This window comes from Zonotrichia albicollis, chromosome Z (genome assembly GCF_047830755.1).
Source record: "Zonotrichia albicollis isolate bZonAlb1 chromosome Z, bZonAlb1.hap1, whole genome shotgun sequence".
In the NCBI taxonomy this organism is placed as follows: Eukaryota; Metazoa; Chordata; class Aves; order Passeriformes; family Passerellidae; genus Zonotrichia; species Zonotrichia albicollis.
The window spans coordinates 8021974-8048946 of NC_133860.1; the positions used below are offsets into that span (position 1 = coordinate 8021974).

Sequence of the window (26973 nt, forward strand, 5' to 3'; positions counted from 1 at the left end):
TGCCATCAGACAGGACCAAGTTATTGTAAAATAACACATTACAGCCCATGAGCTGGGCTGTTAAATCCTTCCTTTATGTGCTCATGGCCTGTCCATGTGGCAGAGGAAAACGTGTCTGCTTGCACGTATATGGTTTAAGGCATCTTTTACTTCCCAACAGGAGCATCTCAAGAGCTTACACAAGGCCAGCAGCTTCTCAACAGGTTGACAAACTGAGGCTGCTGAGGCAACAGTCTGTGGGAGAGGTTTGGGACAATGCTCTTTGCCTCACAACTGGGGCTGTCCTCTAGAGCACAGCAGGATGGCCACAGCAGCTCAGGGAGGGCCAGCTGACTGTGAAGCCACCATATTTCAGCTGCACTGGCTGGGGAACCCAAAGCCACTGAGCATTGACAGGCATGGACATGGAAATTTTGCAGGCACTGGACTAACCACAAGAGGGGGATCACAGTGAATGCAAGAGATGCTGCAAACAGTCTGGAAAAGGTATTGTAGCACCAGAATTCAAGAGTATGGGTCTCCCTGTTCTGCCTGCTTAATCTTCCATCCACAAAAACAGCACTTGATATTTTGTTTACAATTACAGGTGAAGGAGAACTGCACTTTGCCTGCTGGAAAACAAAGACCATCTCTTTGTGCTAAGTATTTCAAATACAGCCTTTGAAAAAAAATGTGTTTTCATTGGTCAAAGCACATGCACCCTTACCCGGGCTCTCATGTCTTTACAATAAGGCCAGAAAATGAGCTTTATTCTTTTACCCTGTGACTTTTATAACTGACCTACAGTCAGACCCATGAATATCAGATATGTGGCCACAAAGGATTACTGGGGACAGCAGGCACAGGCGTTAGGGCGAGGATGACATGCTGCTGGGGCGCCAGCTATCAAATAATCACCACTGGCTGTTGTGGGCATTGGAAGATGTATAGAGATGCTGCACAGCCAAGCAGGATCTGTTTTTTCCCTCTCCAAGGGGTGGCACGCAGACACACTAGTCATGGCAACTGTCATCTGGGGTGTGATCTGCCAGGTTTTTAATTGGCTTGCAGATGTTGTGCCCTGGCTATATATATTATTTTCACTTAAGTTTATGTCAGCAGGAACAAGACTCTACTAAATTTATCCCCTGTGCTCAAGACTAACTGCACAGGCCTTGAAGGGTATTTTTAATAGGAGGTAAACCTCATCCACAAACAGTTTCTCATTTCAGGCCTACAAATGAGATATTTTCCAGTCCAGTTTAACTCCAACCCTGCCCCTTCCTTCCACAAGCCTCAAATGACTGTTTTCTCCTGATTCTTTGGTCACTGGGTAAGTGTGATATCCCTTGGCAGAGCCTACAAAAGAGCTGGGGAGGAATACGATTCCTGCCTATTTGGCTCCTTTTAGGGTTAAAGCCAGGATGGGTTTAGTGCCTAAAGCAACATCCTTCACGCAAATGCCAGTATAACATAAATTGTGCCGGGCTCTGAGGAGAAGCAAATGTCAAAAATTAAGTTATTCTTCTGTTTGACTCACAAATCCAAGTAGCATGCAAATAAAGAGGAGCCATCTGTTCAGTCCCTGGGCCATTTGAAGTTAAGCATCCAGCGCCAGCTCCCTGTTAGATCAGGTCAGCCCTGCTGGCTGGCCTCCACAGGACGTGCTCAGCCTTGCCCAGGACCGCCTGTCACTGCACAGCTCTCCGTAACCTTTCACGCTCCCCCGGAGCTCAGCTGGAATTCTGTCACTGCTTTTGGTTTAGGAGTCCAGAGAAAACGAGTAGCGTCCTCAGAAGGATTAATGGTCCTAAAGAGTGGAGGTTTAGATATTCGGAAGAAATTCCTGACTGTGAGGGAGGTGAGACATGGGCACAGGGCGCCCAGAGCAGCTGTGGCTGCCCCATCCCAGGAAGTGTCCAAGGCCAGGCTGGACAGGGCTGGGAGCAACCTGGGCTAGTGGAAGGTGTCCCTGCCCATGGGACATGAGCTTTAAGGTCCCTCCCAGCCCAAACTACCCTGGGATTCTGTGATAGGGTCACATGCCAGCACCTCTGTCCTGCTGCAGACCCAGAGAGGGCAACTTAGGCCATTGATGGCTGCAGATCTTGCAAGCCCCAAGTAAGCTGCTGCCCTTCCTCTGTGCTGTCCTCCTCTCAGCCAAAGCAGCCTGGTTCTAGGGTCTCCCAATTCCCACCTCTTGTCCAAGGACCCACCCAAACTAACAGAAATCTCAGTGTAGCTCCAGGGAACCAAAGCAGAGTCAGCTGGCTGTCAGTGCAAGGAGAGAACAGGAAGCAACAGTGAAGGAACACTCCCTGCATTCTCAGTGTCTAAATAAGGAATCCTACCAACCTTTGTCACTTTTTGAAGGGGCAGCTCCAGACCAAAATCAGTGACAAGGTTATGGAAGTACAGCAAACAACTTGCAATGGTAAGAGAAGGATGATTGGATTCCTTGGCTGAATCCCTCACTGGAGCAGAAGCACCCAGATGGGCAGCTTGTGTTTAGCACAATTCAGGAGCACCAAGGTGCATCTGCAATGGATGTGAGAATACTAACACAGAGAACACAGCTTCAGCATGTCACCCTCTTCATAAGGAAATGGCTTTTCCCTCATATGGGGTGGAAGTCAGGAGCAAGGCTCCTTTCTCCTGCAAGATGGAGTAGGTTGCCACAGCTTTGTGCTCCCCAAGCTGTGGATTTCCTATCAGAGAATCATGGAATCATTCAGGTTGGAAGCAATCTCCAAGACCATCGAGTCCAACCATTTCCCCAGCACTGCCAAGGCCACCACTGACCCACGTCCCCAGGAGCCACCTCCACCCAGCTTTTAAATTCCTCCAGGGACAGGGATGCCATCACAGCCCTGGGCAGCTGTGCCAAAGCTGGAAAATATTTTAGTGAAGAAATTTTCCCTAATACTCAATCTAAACTTCTTGTGCAACTTGAGACCATTCCCTCTGCTCCTGTCCCTGTTTCCTGGAGCACAGCCCGACCCCCCGGCTGTCCCCTCCTGTCAGGAGCTGTGCAGAGCCACAAGGGCCCCCCTGAGCCTCCTCTGCTCCAGGCTCAGCCCCTTCCCAGCTCCCTCAGCCATCCCAGTGCCTGCAGGTGGACTGAGCTGTATCATGCTCTGCTTCATGCAGTCTGGACCTAATCCAGAGTGAGAGTGCCTTGATCCTGGCAGGAGCCTCGTGCGTGCTTTGGTGCCACCCCTCCAGCATCTGGACTTAGGGAAATCCCTAAAAGGGCCTTGAAGGCTTTGGGAGCTGGGTTGGAGAACAGACACAGACATGCTGAAGCAATCATGACACACTTGCTGAGAGGGAGCACCAGGAGCTAACTGGAGAGCTTTTACAATGTGAGTCACTCGCTGAGCCCCATCTCATGGCATGCTAAGCAGTGTGAATCAAAGACTGAAAATGCAGGGCATGTCTTGCCCTACAGAAACACCATCAACCACTTTACTTTTTAAGTAATGATTTGCTATTGATTATGTGCATGAAGATGAGGTAGCTCCCTACCTCTCCTGCCAATTTCCACACTCAATTACATTACAAGCGGGTGCCAGAGCTGAGCCATTCCTAGCAGAGCTGAGTTACTGCTCTCAGGAGGGGATAAACCTGACACATCAGAAATCTGCTGGGAAATTCCTGAGAGTACTTGACCAAGTACAAATGGACCAAACATGGCAGTAAGAGAGGGGTGCCCACATCTTCCTGATCCCACAAGCCGAGTCCTACAGACACAAGGTGTGCTCTTGAGAGCCAGGAAGGGAATGTGGTCTAGGAACAGTGTGCTTATGGCTCCCAGGTGCTGTGGGCATTCAGGTTCAGTGATCCTTCCTGCCATGCTAAGGTGAGCCAAGAGCCATGGATGACCACAGCACAGGCAGGGATGTCATCCCACTGGATCTGAAGAGAACATCAGGGCCAGGTCTGGTAAAAAGAAACTACCAGGAATCCTAGGCAAGGTAAGAGCGTGAACTGGATCCAGGATCCACTTGGAAACAGCAGGAGCAGGACTGCGAACAAGGGGACAACATGGGTATGATGCTTACCCAAGACACAATCCCAGGCAGGACTACAGCCAAGTACTACAACAACACAGCTCAGGAAAGTGCTCAAAGCCTAATTAGAGCCCCTGGACTAATGAGTGGTGGGTGCTGTTTAGAGCCTCTGGACTAATGGGTGGAGGTGAAGTTGGTCAGGGTAATTAATACCAATTAATACACTCAGGACCCTGAAAAACAACTAAAAGCAAAGTTGTTGAAGCAGGAAAAGTTATATTTCTATTTCATCCATTTCCAATCTCATGCTGGATCTTCCCTGGTTTCATCCCATCTCAGGTTTGCCTGTGGCTGGGCAGGAGGAGAAAACAACCACAAACAGACACAAGCATCACTTTCTGCCTTGTGACACCTCCATCCAAAGCTCCCATCCCTCCCAGCCTCTTCCCTGCTGTGCTGGTGAGTGTTTGCCAGACAAAGGCATGAGGAAATCCTGAGTACATGTCAGTCTTGTGTCACTCACTCTCTCCAAGGTGCTTTTGGCTGCAGTGGGCTTGGACTCTTGATTCCACCTCCACGTGGTTTTGAAGGCAGGAGATGTAGCGGGGAGATCAGGCAGCAGCATCACGTTGCTCCTGTCAGTGTGTTTTACACAAGTTTGTTGTTTTAAAAATAATCAGGTGCTAAGTTTGGATCTAGAGAATGAGATGAAGCTTGGGAGTGTTTCCTAGGAGGCAGAGAGGGGCAGAAAATCCCCTCTGCCCCTTATGGAGGGCTTTGTAGCTGGATGTCATCTTTCCTCTGGATGAGAAAGATCGCAAATCCTGCCTCTGCTTTTTGTTAGGAGCACACATTCCTCTACCAGCAAACTCACAGCAGCTGCTCCTACTGCTCCTAATTTAAACCTTCCCCTTAAATCTAAAAACACATTACTAGTGGTGGATTTTGACTAAAGCTGGGGACTTTTGACTAATTAAGGCACTCAGAATCAGATCCCAGGCTGGATCAGCTGTTAGCAATGGTTTTACTGGATATTACAGAAGAGATTCCAGGCTGGATTGCCATGCTGGGCTCCTCCACCTGAAACAGATGGACTGCAGACAACAAATCCTAACAACAAACCCTAAAAGAACATCCTCAAATGGTGTTTCACTGGAAACATTTTGATGAGAGTCCTAAAAAAATAAAGTGCAAATATGGTGGAAATGTTCTAAACACACACAGGGAGGCTGTCCCTGAGTAGTTGATACTGAGGGGGAAGCCTCCCTGCTCAGAGTCTAAGCTGACAATGCTCTTCTGTGACTCAGCATCGTGCTGACTGCACTCAGGGACCCAGTGGGAAAGCACAGGAGCCTGATGACAGGGTAGGAGAGCAGATGAAATAAAAAAGCAAATTGTGATTGTTGGCTAGGTCTGACTTAAAAAAAAAAAAAATAGAAGGAAGTTAAAACCCCAAATTTCCAAAACATCCTGCCAAAGAAAACCATTAAAAAGAAAAAAAATGGTGTCTTTTAGAATACCAATTTTGGGACCAAGATCATTAGGTGTATTAGGAGGGCTTCTTGATATCCAAATTTCAATATGGATTGAAATTTCAAAATAGATTTCCTGGATTTAGGTGTGTTCTTTGTCTATTTTCCCTGCAAATCATATTTTCTTCCCTCACGCCATCCTTGAAAGGCTGTGGAGTGATAAAGGATCACCACAGGTTTTCTCAGGTTGGCTTGAGGGATGATTGTCTAAAAACACACAGGGTACCTGGTGGCACCTGAACCTTGCGATCCACATGAACATGGAAACCAAACACATCAGGAAGCTTTCTTTCTCACTGGAGAATGCAGGCAGAGTGAGGCAATTAGGAGGGGGATGCAGAGAAGATCCAGAGCTGCTGGATCCCTGCAGGAACAGAGCAATACCATCAGCTGTGCTCCACTCCACCAAGCCCTCACCCACAACACGGGATGGGGGTCTCGCAGCAGGATGACCATGCTGGAGTAGCACCCTGCTCCATGTATTGGCTTTTTTTTTTACATTACTATGCTAGGTTTATTCATCTGGCATCATCAAACAGTGTGGGACGTGAGAAGCCCGGCCGTGGGAACCTCTGAGGTTTAACAAGCTCAAGAGCCGAAGCTGCACTTGAGGCGAGGTGACTCCCGGGGTGAATCCAGGCTGGGGATAAAGAGCAGCTCTGGGAGAAGGACTGGAGGATGCTGGTGGTAAAGCCCTGGCCTCACAGGTTTCCCAGAGAAACTGTGACTGCCCCATCCCTGAAGTGTCCAGGGCCAGAACGGACGGGGCTTGGAGCAAGCTGGGCCAGTGGAAGGTGTCCCTGCCCATGGCAGGAGGTGGGAGGGGATGCTTTCTCGGGCCCATTCCCACCCAGACCCTTCCCTGCGATCCCACGCCTCACGACCCCCAGCCCCGCACCCCGAGGGCAGCGGGCGGCGCTCTGACCCCGGGGCGGCGCCTCCGCCGAGCTCCCCTCAGGCGGTCCCGCCCCGCGCGCGCTCCCATTGGCTGCTCCTCTCCGCCGCGCGCTCCCATTGGCCGCGCCGCCCGCCCGTCCGCCGCGGTTTGTTTGGTCGCGTGGACCTGTCAAGCCCGGCGAGGGGGGGGGGGGGGGGAAGCGAAGGGGGGGGTGACAGCGAGACAGAGACGGAGAGCGGGAGCCAGAAGGGTGGGGCGCCCCCCCCCGGCGGTCCCACGTGGCAGCGCCCGGCGCCCCGACGGGGCGGGCAGCACCCCCCCCCCCCCCCTTTCCCCTCACGGCTGCGTCCCGTGTGGCCCCCCCGGCGCGGGGCCAGCGACATCCGGGCCCTCGGCTCGCCACCGCCGCCGAGCCGCCCGAGCCGCGGGCCAGCGCCGCCGGACGGGGCGGGCGGTGCCGCCGTGCCCGCCGCGGTGCTCTGTCCGTCGCCATCCGCCGCCGCTGCCCCCCTCGAGGTGCGCGGAGCTGCCCCGCCCCGCCCCGTCCCGTCCCGTCCCACGGCGGGGGCGATGCTCCCCTCGCTGCGCTGCCCGCGGATCCCTCCCTGCTGATTCGTTTTAGACAGTAAGTTCTGATTATTTATTTATTTATTTATTTATTTTCCGTTTTGTTTGCTGTTTTAAAATAATGCTCTGTTTCTTCCCTCCCGGAATTGCCGGGTGGGAGCCGCTGCCTTCACCGACGGGGGCGGACCGGGGGTTCCTCCATCCCCAGCCCCGCCAGGACCCTCCTGCGGGGGGAGGCGGTGGTGGCGGCCCCCCCTCCTCCATCTCCCCTCCCCTGCCGTCCCTCCCTCCCTCCGTCCCTCCCGGTGCCAGGGGACCGTGCCCGGTCCTCCCGCTGGGTGCCCGAGCTGCGGCAGCATCACGCAGAGGCAGCGCTGCTGTCACCGGCGCTCCCGGCTCCCAGGTCGGACATTCCCCCGTTCTTCTTCTCCAACGCTCGTTAGTTTTTATTGATTAATTGCTATTATTTTTTCCCGATTAATTACTATTAGTAATTTTTATTATTATCCCCTGGATCGTGGCAAAACTTTCGCCCGAGTTCCCGCTGCCCGCGGGTGCAGCCGGTGCGGTCCCGCTCCGCGAAGCGCTCCCTGACGTTTGGGATCAACTTGCGGGATCGGCTTTTCCTTGCCCTGAAGGACGGGATGCGCGGGGTGATCCCGAACCGTCCCGTCCCGTCCCACCCCGTCCCATCCTTTCTCCCCTGCACCTCGCAGCGGGACAGGCACCCGACGGCTCGGGATCCCCCCCATTGCTGGGAAGCCCTCTGTGCGTTTTTATCCCGGTTTTTACCCTGCTGCTGCCCGTGCCTGTGAGAGCTGGGAGGCGGCTGTGGCTCCTGTCCAGGGTGACACCTCGGGCGAGGCGCTGTCCCCGCTGATGCTTGAGAGCCTCACGCTGTGTCACCGTGTCTCTTAGGTTTGCCCGGCGCGGGATCATCCCCCGGAGAGCCCCGCATCCCGGCGGTAGCACCGAGCCTCGGCGATGCGGTACGTCTGCTGCTGCGGGCAGGAGCGGCGCTTCCCGGGGTAGGGGGAGGCTGGTGTGCCCCGGGCTGTGGGATTCAGGGACAGGTGGGCTTGGAGGAGAGTGTCCCTGGGATGGGCACAGCCCGGCTGTGGGGAGTGTGGGGTGAGCATCCCGGGGAGGGGCATGGTGCGGGGTGAGCATCTCTGGGATGTGCTGAACCCAGAGTCGGGGAGTGTGGGGTAATCATTTCTGGGATATGCTCTGTGTGGGGTGATGATCCCTGGGATGTGTTCAGTGTGGGGTGGGGAGTGTGGGGTGATGATCCCTGGGATGTGCCTGGTGTGGGGTGACTATCCTTGGGATGTGCTCAGTCCCAGTGTCGGGAGTGTGGGGTGATGATCCGTGGGATATGCTCAGTGTGGGGTGACTGTTCCTGAGATGTGCTCAGTGTGGAGTGGGGACTGTGGGGTGATGATCCGTGGGATATGCTCAGTGTGGGGTGATGATCCCTGGGATGTACTCAGTGTGGGATGGGGAGTGTAGGGTGATAATTTCTGGGATGTACTCAGTGTGGGGTAATGATCCCTGGGATGTGCTCAGTGTGGGGTGGGGAGTGTGGGGTGATGATCCCTGGGATGTGCCTGGTGTGGGGTGACCATCCCTGGGATGTGCTCATTCCCATTGTGGGAAGTGTGGGGTGATAATTCTTGGGATGTGCTCAGTGTGGGGCGATGATCCCTGGGGTGTGCTTGGTGTGGGGTGATAATTTCTGGGATATGCTCAGTGTGGGGTGATGATCCCAGCTGGTGTGGGTGCTTTTCCAGCTCCCTTGCCATGGCAGCAGCCGTGGTATCCCCAAATGTCCGTGCTGTCCCCTGGCTGCTGTGCAGCAGGAGAGGGAGCTCACACCCCGTGGGCAAACAGGAGGGGACAGGGCTCCTGTACGGGGTGCTGGGAGCCCCCTGCCTGCTGAAGGAGGGGAACCCCCTTTCCTGTGAGCCCCCCTTTCTGCCAGCCCTCGCCGCAGCTCCGGCGCTGAATTTCCTCCGAGCCCTCCTGCCCATATTGTGCTATTGATTGCTGAGCTGAACTTCCTCCCGAAATCATTAAAGCTTAAAAAATTGATGGCACAATAGAGCCCTTTATTAGCCACATAACTTTTCTTGCTTTCTTCCTTTCTTCTTAAGGGTGTTTTTTTTTTTTTTTTAATCAACACAAAAGGGCAGAGCCTCAGCTCAGATTTGTGTCCTGTGTCCCTGTGAGAGCTGGGCAGTGTGCCCTCCTCCACCCCAGCTACCCATCAGCACAGCCATGCCAGGCTATTTATTAGGAAAAATGGCAAAGATGGAATCGATGCGTGCAGGTCTTTTTTTTTTCTTTTCTCCTTTAATCCCAGCCTCCTCTCTTTGCAGCCTACAGATAGGTCTATCCATGCTCTTGTAAATAAAAATATTTGAGTGGGGACTGTAATATTTTATTCCCTGTCATGTCTATCCTTCGGTCTAATGACGGCTGAGTTCTTGCTTGGTATTAACTTACCATTTTAGTAACAGTTGAGTTTTCCTGAAGGAAATCCCTCTGGGCTGGCCATTACTGTGTCATTGTATAACACAGCAGAAAGATGGATTACCTGGATGGATCTCCTCCAGCGTGACTTCACCAAGTGACAGGCTTCAGCTAATTTATCCCTGCTCCCGTTGCAATTGTTGGGATGGGGTTTATAGCTTCTAGGAAATATTTGCAGAGTCTCTGGGTGTACAATTGTAAATACAGACACTGATTTGCCAGGTGGGACTGCTGGCAGCATCCTGCTTCATTGTGAAGCCCCAGCTCCTGGAGTCAAGTTAACCCCTATGAGTTCTCTCCATTAGTGGGGAAATAAAAAGTTTTTACTTTTTCTGGTTATTCAGAGAGGTTTTAAGATGTGCTTGGGTGCGTCTGCACCCAAGAGAAGAGGCAAGAGAAAGAGGCAGGAAAAAAGTACATTTATATGTGTGAGTGTGTTCAGGTGTAAAATAAATCACACGATTTCAAAGCCAATATAGCATTTTGTTGAAGGATCCCTCAGCAGTCCTGTGCTGGAGCAGGGATTGAAAGTCATGTAGAGGGGACACTGCCTGGCTGCGTGGCCTTGGGCCAGTCATTTATCTTCCCTGCTGCAGTGTCAGTGTCTCAGGAGCGTGGCTGCCTGTGCTGCCCCATTTTCTGCCAGCCCTGTCTCAGTGCTGCACACTGTCCCTCTCCTCCTCACCACAGCTTTTGTGAGGCACCCCATTACCTTTAATGCTCTGCATCAGGCTGGAGACCCCTGAGTGCCAAGTATTTCCCCCAAAATGCTTCCCTGCTAGGACAGAAGCAATGGGTGCATCCCTCCATGCTGCCAGCTTGTCAGAGAGAAATCAGATCTGTTCTGTGCAATGCCATCCACCCTGTGTGCCCCCCAGTTTGTCATCCCTGCAGAATATGGCGTGCTGCTGCCGAAAATGATGGAGTTGCAGAGCAGGAATAGCTCAGAGGGGTTTGTGTTTGCAGATGACACTGAGCTGAGTGTGGCTGACGTGCCTGAGTGATGGGATGCCATCCACAGGGACCTGGAGAAGCTCGAGACGCGGGCCCAAGGGAGCCTCATGAGCAGGGCCATCTTCAACCATCCCAGGCTGCTCCCAGCCCCATCCAGCCTGGCCTGGGACACTGCCAGGGATCCAGGGGCAGCCACAGCTGCTCTGGGCACCCTGGGCCAGGGCCTGCCCACCCTCCCAGCCAGCAATTCCTCATTCCCAATGGGCCAAAATCTTGTCCCTGCCCTCTGGCCCTGGGAGCCATTGCCTGGCTGCTGTCCCTGCCTGCCTTGTCCCCAGGGGCTGTGCAGCTCTCCTGGAGCCCCTGCAGGCCCTGGCAGGGGCTCTGAGGTGTCCCTGGAGCTTCTCTGGTGCAGCTGAGCAGCCCCAGCTGTGCCAGGCTGGCTCCAGAGCAGAGGGGCTCCAGCCCTGGCAGCAGCTCCGTGGCCTCCTCTGCACTGGCTCCAGCTCCTTCATACACTGAGGATTCCCAAGCTTGACTCTGGGTGGGGTCTCACCATAGAGGAGCAGATGCAATTAAAATTTGAAAATAAAAAGGTCTAAGAGTGCCTAGACTGGGGCTTGCAGTTATCAAAATCAGGTGCCTGAAGACAAATTTGGGATCCAAGCCTCTGTGAAACCCTTCTCCTCCCTGGCTTGCCTAGGGCACCCCTGTAGTCCCAGCCTCTGTCCCATTGCAGTGGCACATTCTCCTCAGCAGTGAGGACTTTCTGTTCTGTTCTCTTCTCTTCTCTTCTCTTGCCACGCTCCAGAAGCTTATACAATTTTTTTGGCGCTTTTCCCTGAAGTCATTATTCTGGGTAACATGGCTTGTTTGTTTATGCTTTTTGGTTTTAATCATACTTCTTTTTTTTTTTTTTTATAATTTATTTATTGTGTCTGAAAAGCTTCAGGGCTTCCTTTCTACTCCCCCACTCCCAGATGGTTGCCTATTAAAAAAACAAGGAAATATTAGAATAAAAAAGGAAATAGTTTGGTTCTGTTATGAATGAAGTTTGCATTTTCCAGAGTGGTATGGGAGATAAAAAAGAAGGGCAGAGAAGGAAGTATCAGGTATGTTTGGAGGGAAAAGTGTGTCTTGCCCTGTATTTTAAGCTCTGCTGCGTCTGTGCCACTCTTTTTACAGCACTCCTATGAAAAGGGATCCAGGCCTTGCTTTGCCTTTTATCTCACCATGACCAGCTCAAAGAAACAACAGTCACTTTTCTCATTAATCTGTTTCATTTCATAAGATATTAGTTCTCCATTGCTGTCTCTGGAGGTGCCTTGCTTATTTTTGTAACCTGTTTGGTTGAAAAGTCTTTGCATTTGGGTTTTTTGGAGGAGCAAGAAGCAGGTGAGTGGGGAGTGGTGGTCCTTGTCAGGCTGCTGGTTCCTTCTCCAGCACCAAAGAGGGGATGCTCCAAGAACAGAGCTCAGAAGAAGGAACAAAAAGGGTGGAGTGGCACTGCCACCTTGTCCAGGTTGGCAAGGACAGCCAGGAGCCAGCTCTGCTGCTGTTGCCGTCTGTGGTGCAATTCCTAGGGAGCAGCACTGGGATACTGGCAGACCTTCATGCCTGGGAGGTCCTGCCCACCCTGGTGACACTTTTTCAGCCTGGTGGTTGTCCACATGCAGGTGCCACCTCTGACAGGGACACAGGAGGTGGCACAGTGACTGGCATGAGCTGGCCCACATCCCCAGAGGTGCTGCTGGACCACATCAGCCTGCTTCTGGACAAGGTGCTGGCTTCACCAGGGACACTGCAGGGCCACCACACCTTGGCAGACCAGAGCTGGGGTGTTGCAAATGCAGCTGCTGCATTGCTCCCCAGCAGCAGCAGCAGCAGCAGGGCTTGCACGCTGCCTCAGGCTGCTTTTGGAGCAGAGGAGAGCTGTGGGCTGATAGCATCTCATCCTGCTGGTCCGTACAAACCAGCACTGTGTGTTTGTTGCTCCTGCAGGAAAGCAGGTCTCCAGGGCAGCTAGGGAGGCTGTCACAGCTAGGACAAACCACAGGGACAAGATGAGATGGTCTCAAGTTGCATGAGGGAGTTTAGATTCCATATTAGTGAAAATTTCTTCATGGAAAGTTGGCAGATGTTGACAGGGTCTGCCCAGGGCAGTGGTGGAGTCCCCATCCCTGGAGGGATTTAGAAGCCATGTGAATATGGGTGCTGACACAATGGGTTGGTGTTGGGCTTGCCAGTGCTGGGGGAACATTAGGACTCAATTTTAGGGAGCTCTTCCAGCCTTGAAAAAGGAATTCTGTGATTCTGGAACTGGCTTTGCAGAGGCCTGAGCTGCTGGCCTGTGGTTCCTCATGGTCTAGGTGTTTTGGTGGCACACACCCCTTCATTTGAAGGAGGACATGGTGGCCCCAAGTTGTGCCATAGGTGGGGCGTATGTGCCTCTTCAGGTCAAACACTTAGACTGGTGCTCTGTGCATCAAAGCTCGGTTTGCCTTTGCTTTGCTGGGGTTTTCCTTGGGATCTGAGGAAATTCTCTGCCTTTCCAACCATTCCCCACCAGCACCAGCCAGGATGCTTCCTGTTCTCCTGTGTGATCTGTGCAGCTGCTGTTGTCTCCTGCTGCTGCTGTCAGGCTGCATATTGATGGCACAGCCTCAGTCATGGTTGGCACCTGAATGAATTACAGCAATACAAATAAATAAGAGAAGAAATAGTATTTGTGAGAGCAATGGGTTGAAGATCTAACATTTATGCAGCACCATTCATCAGAAATGACACACAAATGCTCTGTAAACTCTCACATGCACATAAAATGCTGCACTCAGGCTTCAGGGTACTGTCACCTGTTTAATAACAAAGCTGCACCATGGTTCAGGACCCTAAACGCAAGATTACTTCTTCTGCTTGTAGCTCCAGGGAAAATTTGGGTCCACAGATAGTGTGAACCTTGTTGGAAACTATCGGACACCCCTATGGACATAACGTGGACATTTTATTTGGGTCTTTCAGTGGGTAAAATCAGCAGCTCTACAGCTTATCTGAAAGTTGTTGCCTTTGCCAGCCAAGAGAAATGGTCTCCTTTGGGTTGTGGGGTGGGTGATGGTCTAGAAAGGTGTAGAATGGTTTGGGCTGGAAGGGACCTTAAAGCTCATCCAGCCCCAGCCCTTGCCATGGGCAGGGACAGCTCCCACCGTCCCAGGTTGCTCCAAGCCCCATCCAGCCTGGCCTGGGACACTGCCAGGGATCCAGGGGCAGCCACAGCTGCTCTGGGCACCCTGGGCCAGGGCCTGCCCACCCTCCCAGCCAGCAATTCCTCATTCCCAATGGGCCAAAATCTGTCCCTGCCCTCTGGCCCTGGGAGCCATTGCCTGGGTGCTGTCCCTGCCTGCCTTGTCCCCAGGGGCTGTGCAGCTCTCCTGGAGCCCCTGCAGGCCCTGGCAGGGGCTCTCAGGTGTCCCTGGAGCTTCTCTGGTGCAGCTGAGCAGCCCCAGCTGTGCTAGGCTGGCTCCAGAGCAGAGGGGCTCCAGCCCTGGCAGCAGCTCTGTGGCCTCCTCTGGACTCATTCCAGCAGCTCCAGGTCCTTCCTGTGCTGGGGACCCCAGAGCTAGGGACAGCTCTGCAGGTAGGGTGTTCCCTGAGCAGAGTAGAAAAGGCAGAATTTTCTCCCGTGACCTGCCAATCAAGCCCTAAGTAGCCTTATGGGTTACTGATTGGCTGAGAGAAAACTGAAGAAAAGTGAAAAGTGAAGCCTCTCAACCTGCTGCTGCTGCTTTTTGCAGACATTCTGTCTAATGACCACCATATCTACCAGTCTGCAGCTGGCCTTTGCCCTGTGGGACCTCTTGGACTCTGTTCCTGGTGGCAGGAGCTTGTCCAGTGCTGTGGGAGCCCTCTCATTGCATGATGTTTAAGAGCACACATCAGTGGAGGAGGTTGGGAGGGAGGAGAAAAGTTTCCTTTTTGCTCTCCCCCCCCTTTTTTTTCCATTTTAATAAAGAAATTGCATTTTTACATATTTGCTTGCTCCAGCCTTCTCCTTTCTCCAGGCTTTGTCTAGCGTTAGACCTGAGGATTTGCATGCTCGATCCAGTCTGATGGCAGTAACCAAATCAGCATTAGCAAATGCAGGGACCTCAAGCTACCTGGCAGGAGATGAACTCCATGACTGCCGCGGAGATGAGCCCTTCTGTAGAGCCTGTTGTGCCTTGGCACAGGGGCACGAGTCAGGAGCCACTGGCAGGTTTGAAATATGGATCCCTCTGGGGCCTTTGTTTTTTGGTTGCCTTGCTCTGCGGTGAGCGCGCGATCAAAGGGACGCTGAGGAGAGGGTGGGCAGGAGCATGGTGACCTCTGCCAGCTCAGCAGGCTGGAGTCCAGGAGATGTGGGAGAACACGTTCGGGGTATTCACTGTCACTTCTGAGCATCTTGATTGTGAATCAAATGGGGGAGAGGAGAAGTGTGAGTGTTGGAAGTCACTGAGGTTACTCCACGGGGATTTGTGGCCAGTGCTGTTACTGGCTGGTCTGGCCTCTGTGAGCTGTCCTCTTCTTTGGATGTTTCCACTTTGGAGATTCTCTTTGGGGCTGGAATTCCGTACTGGGGACCTTGATCTTCTCTCCTGCCCAAAGGAGATCAAGCACTGTGATAATTTGGGCTGTCCTGCAGGGCCAGGAGTGGGGCTTTGATGGTCCTTGTGGGTCTTCCCAGGTCAGGGAATTCATTCTGTTCTTCTGGTGCCCTGGATTAATTAAATTGATGTCTGATATGCAGTTGTTTGTTTTCCCCACCAGAAGATAAACACTTCTTGGGCAGGCAGATCAGAAGCACAGAGTTGCCATGTGAATTGTAAGCAGGACACAAGCAGCAGGGTTTCTTTTAACTGTTTCAAACTATTAGGCTGTAAAACGACTCCTTGCATAACATGTAATTAATACTGCACTGTGTTAATTTCCCGTGTTCAGATTTTAAGGTTAAAATGACCCAGGACAAACAGGCTTCACTAAACAGACATGGACAGGTAAATTAATGGCATCAGGTTAGAAATGACCCATTTTAGGGCTCCTCTTCAAAATATGAAAAAGAGTGTTAACTTAATTTTTTGTGATGCTGATGCAACTTGAGTATCCCATTTAAGCAGATTTGTCCGTACATGTATGTACATACTCCTGTAGCACAGTCTGTGTTATGTTTTGATGCCTTTTTTAAGGTCTTCTGTAGAATAATTTGGGTAGGCAGGATTCTCAAAGCTCATCCAGGACACCTTCCTCTATCCCAGGCTGCTCCAAGCCTTGTCCAGCCTGGCCTTGGAAACTTCCAGGGATTGGGCAGCCACAGCTTCTCTGGGAAACCTGTGCCAGGGCCTCTCCACCCTCTCAGGAAAGGATTTCTTTGTAACATCTAATCTAAATTTAAAACTCTGACTTTAAAACCTATCACTACATGCCCATGTGAAAAGTCCCTTTCCGTCTTTTTTATAAGCTCCCTTTAAATATTGAAAGGAACATATCTGTGGGTCTTCAGGAGGAACAGAGAAGCAGATCACTTTACCTCCTCTCAAATAGTCTAAAAATGGGGTGCTATGTGTAGCACAGCTGAAAGTAGTGATTTTTTTTTTGGGTCACCTCGACTGGGAGCCTGGTATGCTTGATAACTATAAAATAAAGAGAAATAAAAAGTTCTCCAAATTTTCCACGACTGCAATTCCCCATGTCATTTTCACATGTTGCAACAATTTGTACTTTAAAGGCACCATTTTAGTGAATCTTAATATTGCCTCTCCTTCGTTTTAGACTCGCATAGTTGTGCAAGAGATAATTGCCTGTTTGGGAGACAAAAAAATCTAATTTTGCCTCAGGCCCTGTACTTTTTCGTAACAAAGTTGGTCCTTATTGGGAAGCAGCTTGCAAGTGGTGAGAGTGTGGATGAGTCTGGAGGGGCACAAATGGGTGGATGAGCTGCAGGTGTGGTTTAAAAAAAAAACCAAAAAAAACCAACCAAACCCCAACGCACAAACCATTTTTTTCTGTCACACTGAATACTGGTGAACACCTTTTCCTTTCACCCTCTGCCTCATCTGATGCTGGGGAGCTGCTGGGAATGGGGACATCTTTGGGAGTTTTGGCAGCCACCCTGGGGGTTTTGGCGTGGGCTGTGTCCCCTTGGTGTATTTGCAGTTCTGTGTTTCCATCTCTTTTGCTCTTACACCATTTTTATTGGTATTGGGGGGGTGTTTTAAAGTGGTTTCCAGCATGCAGACGTGCAGACACTGCACCCTGAGGCTGGCGGCTCCTTTCAGTGCTTCCCCAGGGCTCCCCACTCTGCACTGGCTCCGGGGCTGGTGGTGCCTGGGCTGACTAAGGAGTGTCTGGTGAGTCATGTCCTGGGGACACCCAGGTGATTGAGGTGACCCAGAGGGGTAAATCTTCCTTCCTACTGCCGTGCTTCATGCTCAGGAATGGTCGCCCATCTCCAGTGTCTCCATCACTCAGTCCTGGTGCTGTGGGTTCTCCCCAGGGTCCATCACCAGGATGATCCCTTCCCCACCTTCCCCTGGGCTCTCCTCCTCCCTCCCCAGAGGCTGAGCTCTCTGTGCAGCCCCGTCCAGGTCAGGTCCTTCATCAGCTGAGCAGGAGGAGGCTCTGCTGCAGGCATGGCCTCCACGCCGATTGGTTATCAATAGTGATTAATTAAGGATGTAACAAGGTCGTGTATCTGCATGGAGCAGCTTTTCTCTGTGGATGAGGGATGGGTGCTGATGAGGAGATTGTGATAGGTGGCTGTGCTGGTGCTGCCCCTGGATGTGTTTTCAACAGGGACCGTGGTCAGGTTTTGTCACATATTTTTTAAAAAATCTCCTTGCCTTGGATTCTTCTCCTGAGAAACTGAGAAGCCTCAGAGAAGAAGGAAAACGATATGATCTCATTCACTTCTCCTGTGTTTTGCTGCTTTGGAAATGTGGTTTGAAAATTGTTTTTCCAACAGGTGGTTGTTTCATGGGTTTCATGTGAATTGCTTTAACTTAATAACCAATCACAATCCAGCTATATGAAGACTCTGAAAAGAGTCTTGAGTTTTTTATTATTATCTTTTTAGCCTTCTCTAAGTATCCTTTCTCTAGTATAGTTTTAGCATAGCATAATACGATACGAACGTAATGTAATAAATACAATATAATATAATATAATATAATATAATATAATATAATATAATATAATATAATATAATATAATATAATATAATATAATATAATATAATATAATATAATATAATATAATATAATATATAATTAATATAATATAATATAATATAATAATCCTTCTAAAAATGTGGAGTCAGATTCATCTTTCCTTCCCACAATGGGGGACCCCAAAAATACCACAAGGTTTTGCTCTTCCTTGGAGCTGAAGGTGCTCAAGGTGAGTCTTCATGGAGGGCAAAAGGAAAAGAGAGCCCTCCTCATCCCAGACTGGGCACTGCAGAGCCCCATGTGTGAGGTTTGCCCTCCCTGTTCAAGCCTTCTTGTTCAAGACTGGATCCATGTAGAGGTGGCAATCTTCAGTCTTTTCTTAGGTTGTTCCTCACCCAGGGGTGACCTTGTGGTGGTGCAATGTCAGCTGAGACACCTGCACCATTTCTGACCCTCCTCTGCCTCTGGTTTTTGTTTGCAGAAGGGCTGTAGCTCACTGGGGCTCACTCACACTTGAGAAAGCACTGAAATTCCCAAGCCATGTGCTTGACCCCTGCCCATCCTCCTCTTTGCTGGTGGCTGTGCTGGGATTGCACATCAACCCTACAAAAATTAATTGAATGGGAAAAAGCCAGACTATTTCCATCAACCAACTCACTGTACAGCTTTGCAAGGCTCACTGTCCTCCACCTGATACTAAACTAAGGATGGGGTGAAGAGCTGGTTTTTTTGTTGTTGTTTTGACTTTAAAGCTTGGAAAATGTTAGTTAAAAGAGGTATAAAAGGGGAAGCACTGAATTTTCCTTAAGAAGGAAAAAACTCTGGCATGCAGAAGAAGAAAAGTATGCCCTGGATATGTCTGCTGCAATAGCTAATTTTTGGGTCTTTTTGTTGTTTACAGCTTCTAGCACTGAGGGCCCCAGCCAGGTGTGGCATGGACAGATGGTTTTATAGCTCCTGTAGTCAGAGGAGTCCTGGTGTCTGCAAGAGTGTGAGCTGGGCTGAAGGGCTGCTGTCATGATTTATACCTGCTGAAGGTGGAGGGCAGGCAGGGATGCCTTCCACTGTCCCAGGGTGCTCCAAGCCCCATCCAGCCTGGCCTTGGGCATTGCCAGGGATCCAGGGGCAGCCACAGCTGCCAGGACCTGCCCACCCTCACAGGGAGGAATTTCTTCCTGGTATTGACCTTTAGAAGTGCTCATGTGATGCAGGGGGAGAACTTGTGGACAGTTGTTGGGGTTCTTCTGTTTTTTTCTTTTTTTTTACTGAAATGCACCATCAGTATGGATATGTATATTAGAGATTTTTGTCCCTTTCAGGGTGGGCTTCTTCATTTTTCTGAAAATGGATTTATGCCTTGCTTGTTTTCATTATGCTTGAAGTGAGGAGTGAGAGGTGGCCCAGATACAGAGAGAATTTTGGCTGAGTAATAAAGTGTCAGTTCTGGTCCTTTTGCAAGGGAAGACACAATAGGTGAGATACCAAAACACTGGGAAAAAGTGAAGAGATTGAAAAAAAACCCATGTGATATGGTGGGGTGAAGCTTCAGAAGTTGTTAGGGCATTTGGGAGATGGTTCACAAGTTAAAGGTGAAGGACTCTAGGACAAGTCTCAGTTGTGTGGAGGGAGGAGACAAGCCCTTGGGGACAGGATTATCCCAGTGATGGACTGGGGAAATCCCACAGCTGTTGTGAAGGAGAGACCACTGATATGGGAGCAAGAGAGATGAGAGTGGAGGGGTTGGAAAACACACAACCTTTGAGCTTAACCTTGGAAAAACGAGGCCAAAAAGTTTCTGAGTCTTCATTTTTCCAGAGAGTGCAGCTAGGACTCTGCTGGAGCCACAGCCCTTTGGGAGACAGGGTTTGGGAAGGCCACCAGTGTGGCCACCTCAGCTGGGTGACACCTTGCCCACAGGCAGGGCTGGGGACGCTGCCTGTCCCCCCCTGCCCACAGCATTTCCCTGGCAGCTGCGGTGGGAGCAGCAGGGCAGGGGCTGTTCCTGCACCTGGGCTCTGCAGCCCAGCCAGACCCAGCAATGTGCGGCCTTGTGGCCGTGATTCCTAATTAAAAAGCAGGGAGAAACCTGAGGAGCATGAGAGGATAAGCCTGATGCTAAAGCAAACCAGATGCTGCTCAGATCACGATGCCCCGCGGTCCACTGGAGCGAGGATGCGGAGGCAGTCACCTGTAGCCTGCTTGGGGGTGGCAGGGGGGCGAGGGGAGGGAGAGCACAAGGCAGAATAATCCCTTTTTGGTTTTTCTTTTTCCTCTGGAGCATTTTGGTCTCGCTCCTGGACAAAAGCAGGATAGTGTGGTGTGTCATTTCCTCCCCGGCAGCCATTCAGCCTGGCACCATGTGGGCTCTGCCACCCCCTCCCCTGCCCCGGGCACAGATTGCTCCTTGTTCCAGTTGTCTGTACCACCCAGGGCTTCCTTTCCAAGTTTTCTCACACCCTTTTATAGCTGCGCAGAAGAAAGCTTTAGAGCCATACAAAGGAGGAACGGAGCAGGCAGGAGGGATATCTTTAAAAACCAGGCGTGTTTCTCTGCAGAGCCATGGTGGTGGGGAAAAGCTGAGTGAGCTCTGGCGATGCCCAGCACAGGTTCAGCCCTTGTCTCATAGCCAGGGGGGCAGCTGGCCATGTGTGCTCTGTATCCCTGACTCTTTAAATGTGAAGTCAGCTCTTCATATCCCATTTTTTTTTTTGTTTTCAGATGCCAGTGCAGGCACAGTGACAGGTACTGAGCAGGGTGAGTCTGAGCTGGGGAGTACTGGATGCCCTTGCTGAAGACCTGGTTGGCTGCAGTGGCCCCGATGCTCTTGGTGAAAGCATCAGCTACAACTGTGTATTGTTCATTTTGGGGATGAGGGAACAGACCAGCTTCCCTGTTCCTTGTGCACAGAAAGAGCATTAGACTGTCCTGTTTTCTGTTTCTCGTGTTTCTCTTGATCAGCAGCTCATTTCACCAAGGACCTGCCCCAGAGGCAGGACCTTTCGCCCTCACCAGTTTGCTTAGGTGGCAATCAAACAAATGACCTGGAGGCAAGCAGCAATTCATTACAGCCCTCATTTAGCATGCAATAAAATGTGCCGTATACCTTGTCTTCTGATCAATAAGTTGTATATTATACACGAGTCAATGTGTTTACATCACAAGGAGGCCTCTCACTGCCTCCTTTCTGCTGGGCTCTCTTGGCCTGGGATGATGGATCGACGCTGGGATGATGGGGAGGGATATTGTTAAACAGTAATTGGTTACTGAATTATTTAGCTGCACAATCCCTGTAGCAGCAACACCGCCATTCAGAGCTTAACTTGCAACTGTCTCAGCTGAGGATCAAATACAGGGCCCTGCAAGCTCAGTGGAGCCGAGGCAGAATAATTCTGTAACACTGTGCTTTAAAAAAAGAGGTTTACAGTTTTTTGGCGATGATAGCCTTATGCAGTGGGAAGTGTATGCTGATTGCTTACAGGCTGCAGCCTTTTAATTTGTAAGTTGGAAATTTCTGCTGCTTTGATAAGGAAAAATTGATGTTGACCTATTGCAGGTTTCCCAAATTAAAGGTGTGCATCTCCCTGCGCCCTCTGACTCCTGTGGTGTTAGCTAGAGGTGCAGCTGAGTTGTGTCTTTTGGGTTCCTGCCCTGGCTCCCTGCAAGAAATGGGCTGATTCACGAAGCAACCTGACTCAGCAGGCAGGGAACCCAACCCAAATCAAATGCTGTTCTCCTCAAAACCTTACTGCAGGGGTGTGAACACCACCAGACCCATTCCACACCTGGTTCCACAGCGGTGATGCTCTCCTTGCACTAACTGGCATCAGAACCTCACCACAGGTGGTTTCCTCCTGGATTTTCAGGTTGGCAATTGCTGAAAGTCCACTACCTACCTCTGAGATGCGCTGAGAAAATCTTCCAGCAGATTCTGCTCCAGCACAGAACCTGCTCTTGGTTTGTGTTTCCCTACATATTGCAGGCAGCAGAGCCAGGGAGGAGGCACTGCACACTGACCCCTCTTTGTACCAAGTCCCCTGTGAGTGCAGCCCTGCTTTTGAAGCTGTTCTATTTCCTCCCCTGCCAGGCAGTTCCTTTTGTCCCTTTGGTGCCTGTGGGTGCAGGGGTATGTAAGAGTGATTTGGTGACTCTTCAGGATTTGGTTGGAATTGGCCAGAGATCTGGTCGTTTAAACTTATTTCTTCCTTGTAGGTGCTGCCTGTGCTCTCAGTGTGGATGGCAAGACCCTGGTTTGATGCTCTTCTCTTTTAGCTAGAAGCCCAAAGCTTTTATTTTGCTCCTGTGGGTGGATGATGGGCTGGGAGGGTGGCGAGGAAGGAGGTACAGGGTGTTTGCAAGGGGTTGTCCTCAAGGTGGTTATCCCAACAGTGCCTGGTGTTTGCCATGGATGGGCTGTTCCCTCACTGCTTTGTTTGAGTTAATTTGGCACTGAGGAATGGGAGGTTCCCCTGGTTTAGGAGTGAGGAATGTCACCCATGGCACACCCCAGAGCAGAAAAGGGTCCTCCCTGAGCATCACCAGGGACCTGCAGCTAAAACTTTTCCATCCATCACATAGGCAAGGCCAAGAGTGGATGCTCTGTTCGCTTTCCCAAGCACAATTTGGTTATTGCTGTTAATTCTACTAACTTGCTCCAGTGCCTGGCATATCCAGCACTGGGACAGGGCTCTGCTTTGCTGCATAGGGCATAAAAATTCTGCTCAAAAGTCCCAAATGCCCTTGTCCCGTCCCACAGTGAGAGGCTTGATGCTCGCCAGTCCAGCCCAGCTTTGTTTTTCCTCCCCTTCTTGCAATTCTTGTAACTCTGTGTAACCAAGAGCAGGATCCAGCCCTGTGATTCAGACCTTCCCAAAGACACATCTCGGGGAAGATTAATCTCCCTAATGGAAGTTGGGCTAGAGACAGCTGTGACTTCCAAACTCTGGTCCCAAATAAACCAGGGAGATCTGGGAGGCTTGTAACTTTCTGAGCAAGTGATGTATAAAGCTAAATAGTTACAATTAACTTCAAAGCATTTAATAGTCCAAGCAATGAAAAAAAAAAAAAAGAAGAAAATATTCATTCCTAGGTTTGTGTTGAAAATGAATTGACTTTTGTGTCACATTAGCTGTGCCTTTAATATAAAGGAGATTTTTTAAAATTCTGAATTGTAATGGGTAACTGATAATGAAGTTCTCCCTTTCCTTGGAGTGGTGTGGTTCTGTCACTGGAGGGAGCTGCCTGAAGCTGGTATGTTAGGAAACAGGGTTATTGTTGTGTAAATCAGTGTGAGGTCACTTAATTAAACAGAGCCAGGGCTCTGTGGGTGTCTGGAGACCTCAGTGGAGTGGTGGCTGAGGCAGAGGGGGTGGCAGGGCTGGTGCAGCGGATGGGGACAGAGCCTTTGGCACAGTCCCTAGAGACCTGTACATGATCTGCCGTGGATGGATGGATGGATGGATGGATGGATGGATGGATGGATGGATGGATGGAGAGCATGGGAAGACCACAGGGAGCTTTAAACTTTGCCCGCCTCCCCGTGTGGGTTTTTTGGGGTGCTGCCTGGCCCCTGTGCATGCACCCCAAGCCTGGAGAATCTGGCTGGTGCTTCCCAGGCCCCCTCCAGAGCCCGGGCTGTGCAGCCCCACTGTCTCCTTCCTGCACGGAAATGCCGGGTGAGTTTCTTCCGAAACAAACTCCACGTTGGCAAGGCAGCCCCGTCTCTGTTTCATGCGTCCTTGCCTTCAGTGTGGGGCTGGAGCTTGCATCCCAGGAAAATAATAATACACGTCCAGGAGGCCAAGACAAACACTGTCTGCCTGCTTTTTTTACAACCTCTTGTTGCTCCTCCCAGCCATCACCACTATTCTCATAATAAGGCACTTTTTGATCTCCAGAGGGAACTTCCTCACTTCTCAGGGTTAAAACCAAGGTGGTTGGCAAAGGGGAGGCCTGGAGAAACAGGGGACTCCTGCTCCCTGCAGCTCCTTGCAAGGCAGTGTTTTGATTTAGAACCCCATTCGGGCTCAGAACTGGGGATGATCAAGTTTTTTACCTGCCAGAGGGCAGAGTTAGGTGGAATATTGAGAAGAAATCCTTCTTTGGGTGGTGAGGCCCTGGCACAGGTTTCCCAGAGAAGCTGTGGTTGCTCCTGGGTCCCTGGAAGTGTCCAAGGCCAGGCTGGATGAAGCTTGGGGCAGCCCAGGATAGTGGAAGGTGTCCCTGCTGATGGCTGAGGTGATGTGTAAGGTTCCTTCCAACCCAAACCGTGCTGTGGTCCCGTGGAAAGGACTGTTATGTTTGAGTGGAAGTGCAGACAGTGCATTTTGATGAGAGGTGAGATGCTCCAGGTGCCAGCCGTCTCCCCCAGGACTAACCCAGCAGCAAGTCTCATCCTGGTGACTTCAGGCACAGATGGTGGCCCCAAAACCCCCAGGGCCCTGTGAAAACCTTACCAGGAATGTTGGGTAGATGCAAATGATTCAGCCCAAATCTTGGCACTGCAGCATCAACATTCTGCTTAAAGCTCCAACTTCTGGTGTTGGACGATGGAGTGGGCTGTCCACCCTGGTCAGTGAACTGAAGGGGGGAGCAGAATGAACTTCTGTCTTCATGGTTTGGAGTAGAAGCTCAGAATCTTGTCTGCCATTCAGACTTAGAGGCAAAGAAGTAATTTGTTTAAGCCATGGGAATTTTTTTCGTTTGGAAACTGCCAGGGGGGTTTTGAACCTCCAGGGTTTGCAGTTCCAAGTGTGACAATTAAAAGTTTGGGGGTATTTAGTGAACTCTGCATAGCTGTTTTTCCTCTTTCAGAGCTCCATCATACCTTCTAATTAATTCCCTTTAATTGCTTTTAATTTCCTTTCCTCCTTATTTCTCCTTCCGTATAACTAGTGCTGTCATCCTTTTAGTTTGCCTTTCATGTTGGAGACTCTCCATTTGATTTCGTTTCATCCACATTGTGTCTTGCAGCTATTTCATTCCTGGAAAGCTCCAGCTCCAGAGATAAAATCTAAGTGGATTCAGAGAACCTGAAAGGATCGCATGCTTCATGGCTTTCCCCTCAGTAATGTGGGAGATAAACAGGATGTAATAAAGGATCTGTCCCTCCTTGGAAAAGGGCCATTTCCCGTCACCTGTATTTTTGTGGCACCGTCATGCCAGGGATGCTCTTAGTCACCATTGACAAGATAAAGAGGCTGCTGGTCCCTGCTGCTGGCGGGTGTCTGAGGCTGGAACAGGCCCTGGGATGACACACTGTCTCTTGATTTACCACCTCTGCTCTCTATCCAGCAGCATTCCCACTGCTGGGACGTGGCCTGGCAGCCCTGGTCCCTGCCTGGATGGAGGGGACATGGGGAGGGTGGCAGCGTGCTAGTTTTGGCCAGATAAGGTCAAGTTATTAAAATCTTGACATTTATCTTTGAGAGCTTTTGGTTTTAATGTGCACCAAGGGCGCTTTGTGTTTTGACTGAAGTGCTTTCCAGCCCAGTCAAAAATAAAAAAATAGAAGTGAGGAAAACCTTTTTTGTACACTCAGGAGAGTCCTGAGGGGTTGGATGTATAGGTGGCTATCAGCAGAGCTCCATGTAATTTGGTCAATGTTCACCATCTGAAGAGCTCCATGGAAGCTGATCAATATTCACCTTTTGAGGAGCTGGCTGCTGGGTGGGGATCAAAGTTTTTCTTGAATGGGAATCAAATTGCTTTGTCTAATCTAGCATTTTTTTTCCTGCTGCTTCTCCATTCATAATGGTATTTTAACACTGCCTGCCTTGATGTTTTTCACCCAACAGAGCTAAGTGGGGGTTTCCTCTCTTTCTTTTCCTTGGAAAAAATGACCAGCAGCATCTAGTTCTGTCTGGAGTTGGCCCAGTTGCCTGCTTTATGTTGTAATGCTGGCAAAACCCTGGAGGAGTTAGCACTGGGATCACGAGGAATGTGGCTGGAACTGTCAGCTGGGGACTTTGGTGGTGGGAAAAGTTCCAGTTCTCTGGCTGGGGAGTAGAAGGTAGCATGGACCACCAAGGGCTGTCTCAGCTGCTGTGAGCTGGGGGCATGCACCTCTGCTAGGGCTGGGTTGTGGGGCAGTTCTTCAGAGCCTGGTGAAGAAACCTTGGGCTAATCAGGCTGCTGGAAGGAAGGAAACAGCTCAATTTGTGTGGAAATTGATAGTGGAGGAAGCTGTGGGAGGAACGTGATCCCAGGACTTTGAGGTGCCAAGAAGAGCAGAGCTGGAGACAAACAACTTCTGCCACCAAAAAGACTGACTCACGCTGCCTTGGAAGTTTGTAATGGATTATTGGTGTTATTTTACTGGCAGTGTGGATGGCAGTGGAAGCAGCTGAGCCTTGGAGGGTCCCCAGGCAGCCCCCCCGAGTCAGTAGCCTGTCATGGTGAGTGGGTGCAGCAGAAGGGGTGGGAGGTACTCAGGGTTGGTCAGTGAGCTGTAGGGTCTCTTTTTCAGATTCTAGCAGCCTGAAGTCCCCTTTTAGGAGGACACAGGACTAATGAGGTTTTAGTGAAGTATCCCTTTCTGATAGGGAAGAGCTCCCATGGCTCTCTGCTCTGTCCAGGGGGGACCAAGCTGTGGGCAGAGCTGGTGGCCTCCAGGTTAGCCCTGGGGCTGTCCCCGCTGTCTGGGATCCTGGGACTGGAGTGGCTCTGGGCCAGGCAGTCACCAGGATGTTCTATTTTGCAATAAACTGATCTGAGCACTTTGTGCCTTTGCATTTGAGTGTGAATCATCCTGGTGGGAACTGAGAGTGAGCAATCTCTGGAGATGGCAGTGGGGCAGGTTGCTGGCAGCCCCGGGCTGGGTGGCAGCTATGGGGGAGCCTCCTTGTCCCCATCCTGTCTGGGCATGTCCTTGTGCCTGAATCTGGGCACGAGGGACAGCAGCTGCATGCAGACTTGACCCCTGGTCCTAAGAGCAGCATCTTCTCAGATCCTTGGTGGAATTAGGGAATGATGGAATAGGGTTGGAAGATCATCTTCTCCAACCCACTGCAATGAGGAGAGATGTCTTGAAATAGACCAGGTTGCTCAGAGCTCCACCCAGCCTGACCTTGAACACTTCCAGGGATGGAGCAGCTGCAACTTCTCTGGGCAGCCTGTGCCAGAGCCTCACCATCCTCAGTGTAAAAATTCAGTCCTTCTACCTAGTTGAAACCTACCTTCTCTAAATTTAATATCATCATTGCCATAGGCCCTGCTAAGAGGTTTGTCCCCATCTTTTTTATAAACCTCTTTTAGCTACTGGCAGGTGCTCTAAGAGAGAAAAAGGCTCTCTCTTCTCCAGG

General features: G+C 50.8%; 1 protein-coding gene across 5 annotated transcripts in view; it reads left to right on the forward strand.

Annotated features, from left to right (window-relative positions):
- Positions 1-6627: 6627 nt before the first annotated feature.
- Positions 6628-26973, forward strand: part of ZBTB7C (zinc finger and BTB domain containing 7C) — a 151097-nt gene continuing 130751 nt past the window's right edge. For 2 of the 5 annotated variants that reach the window (XM_074532646.1, XM_074532650.1), the window contains exons 1-2: positions 6628-7047; positions 7908-7978. The gene's annotated coding sequence lies outside the window, so the exon portion shown is untranslated. Of the gene's footprint in view, positions 7048-7249; positions 7393-7907; positions 8018-26973 lie in introns of those variants that run through there. The other 3 variants (XM_074532647.1, XM_074532652.1, XM_026795336.2) reach the window with 3 other exon arrangements.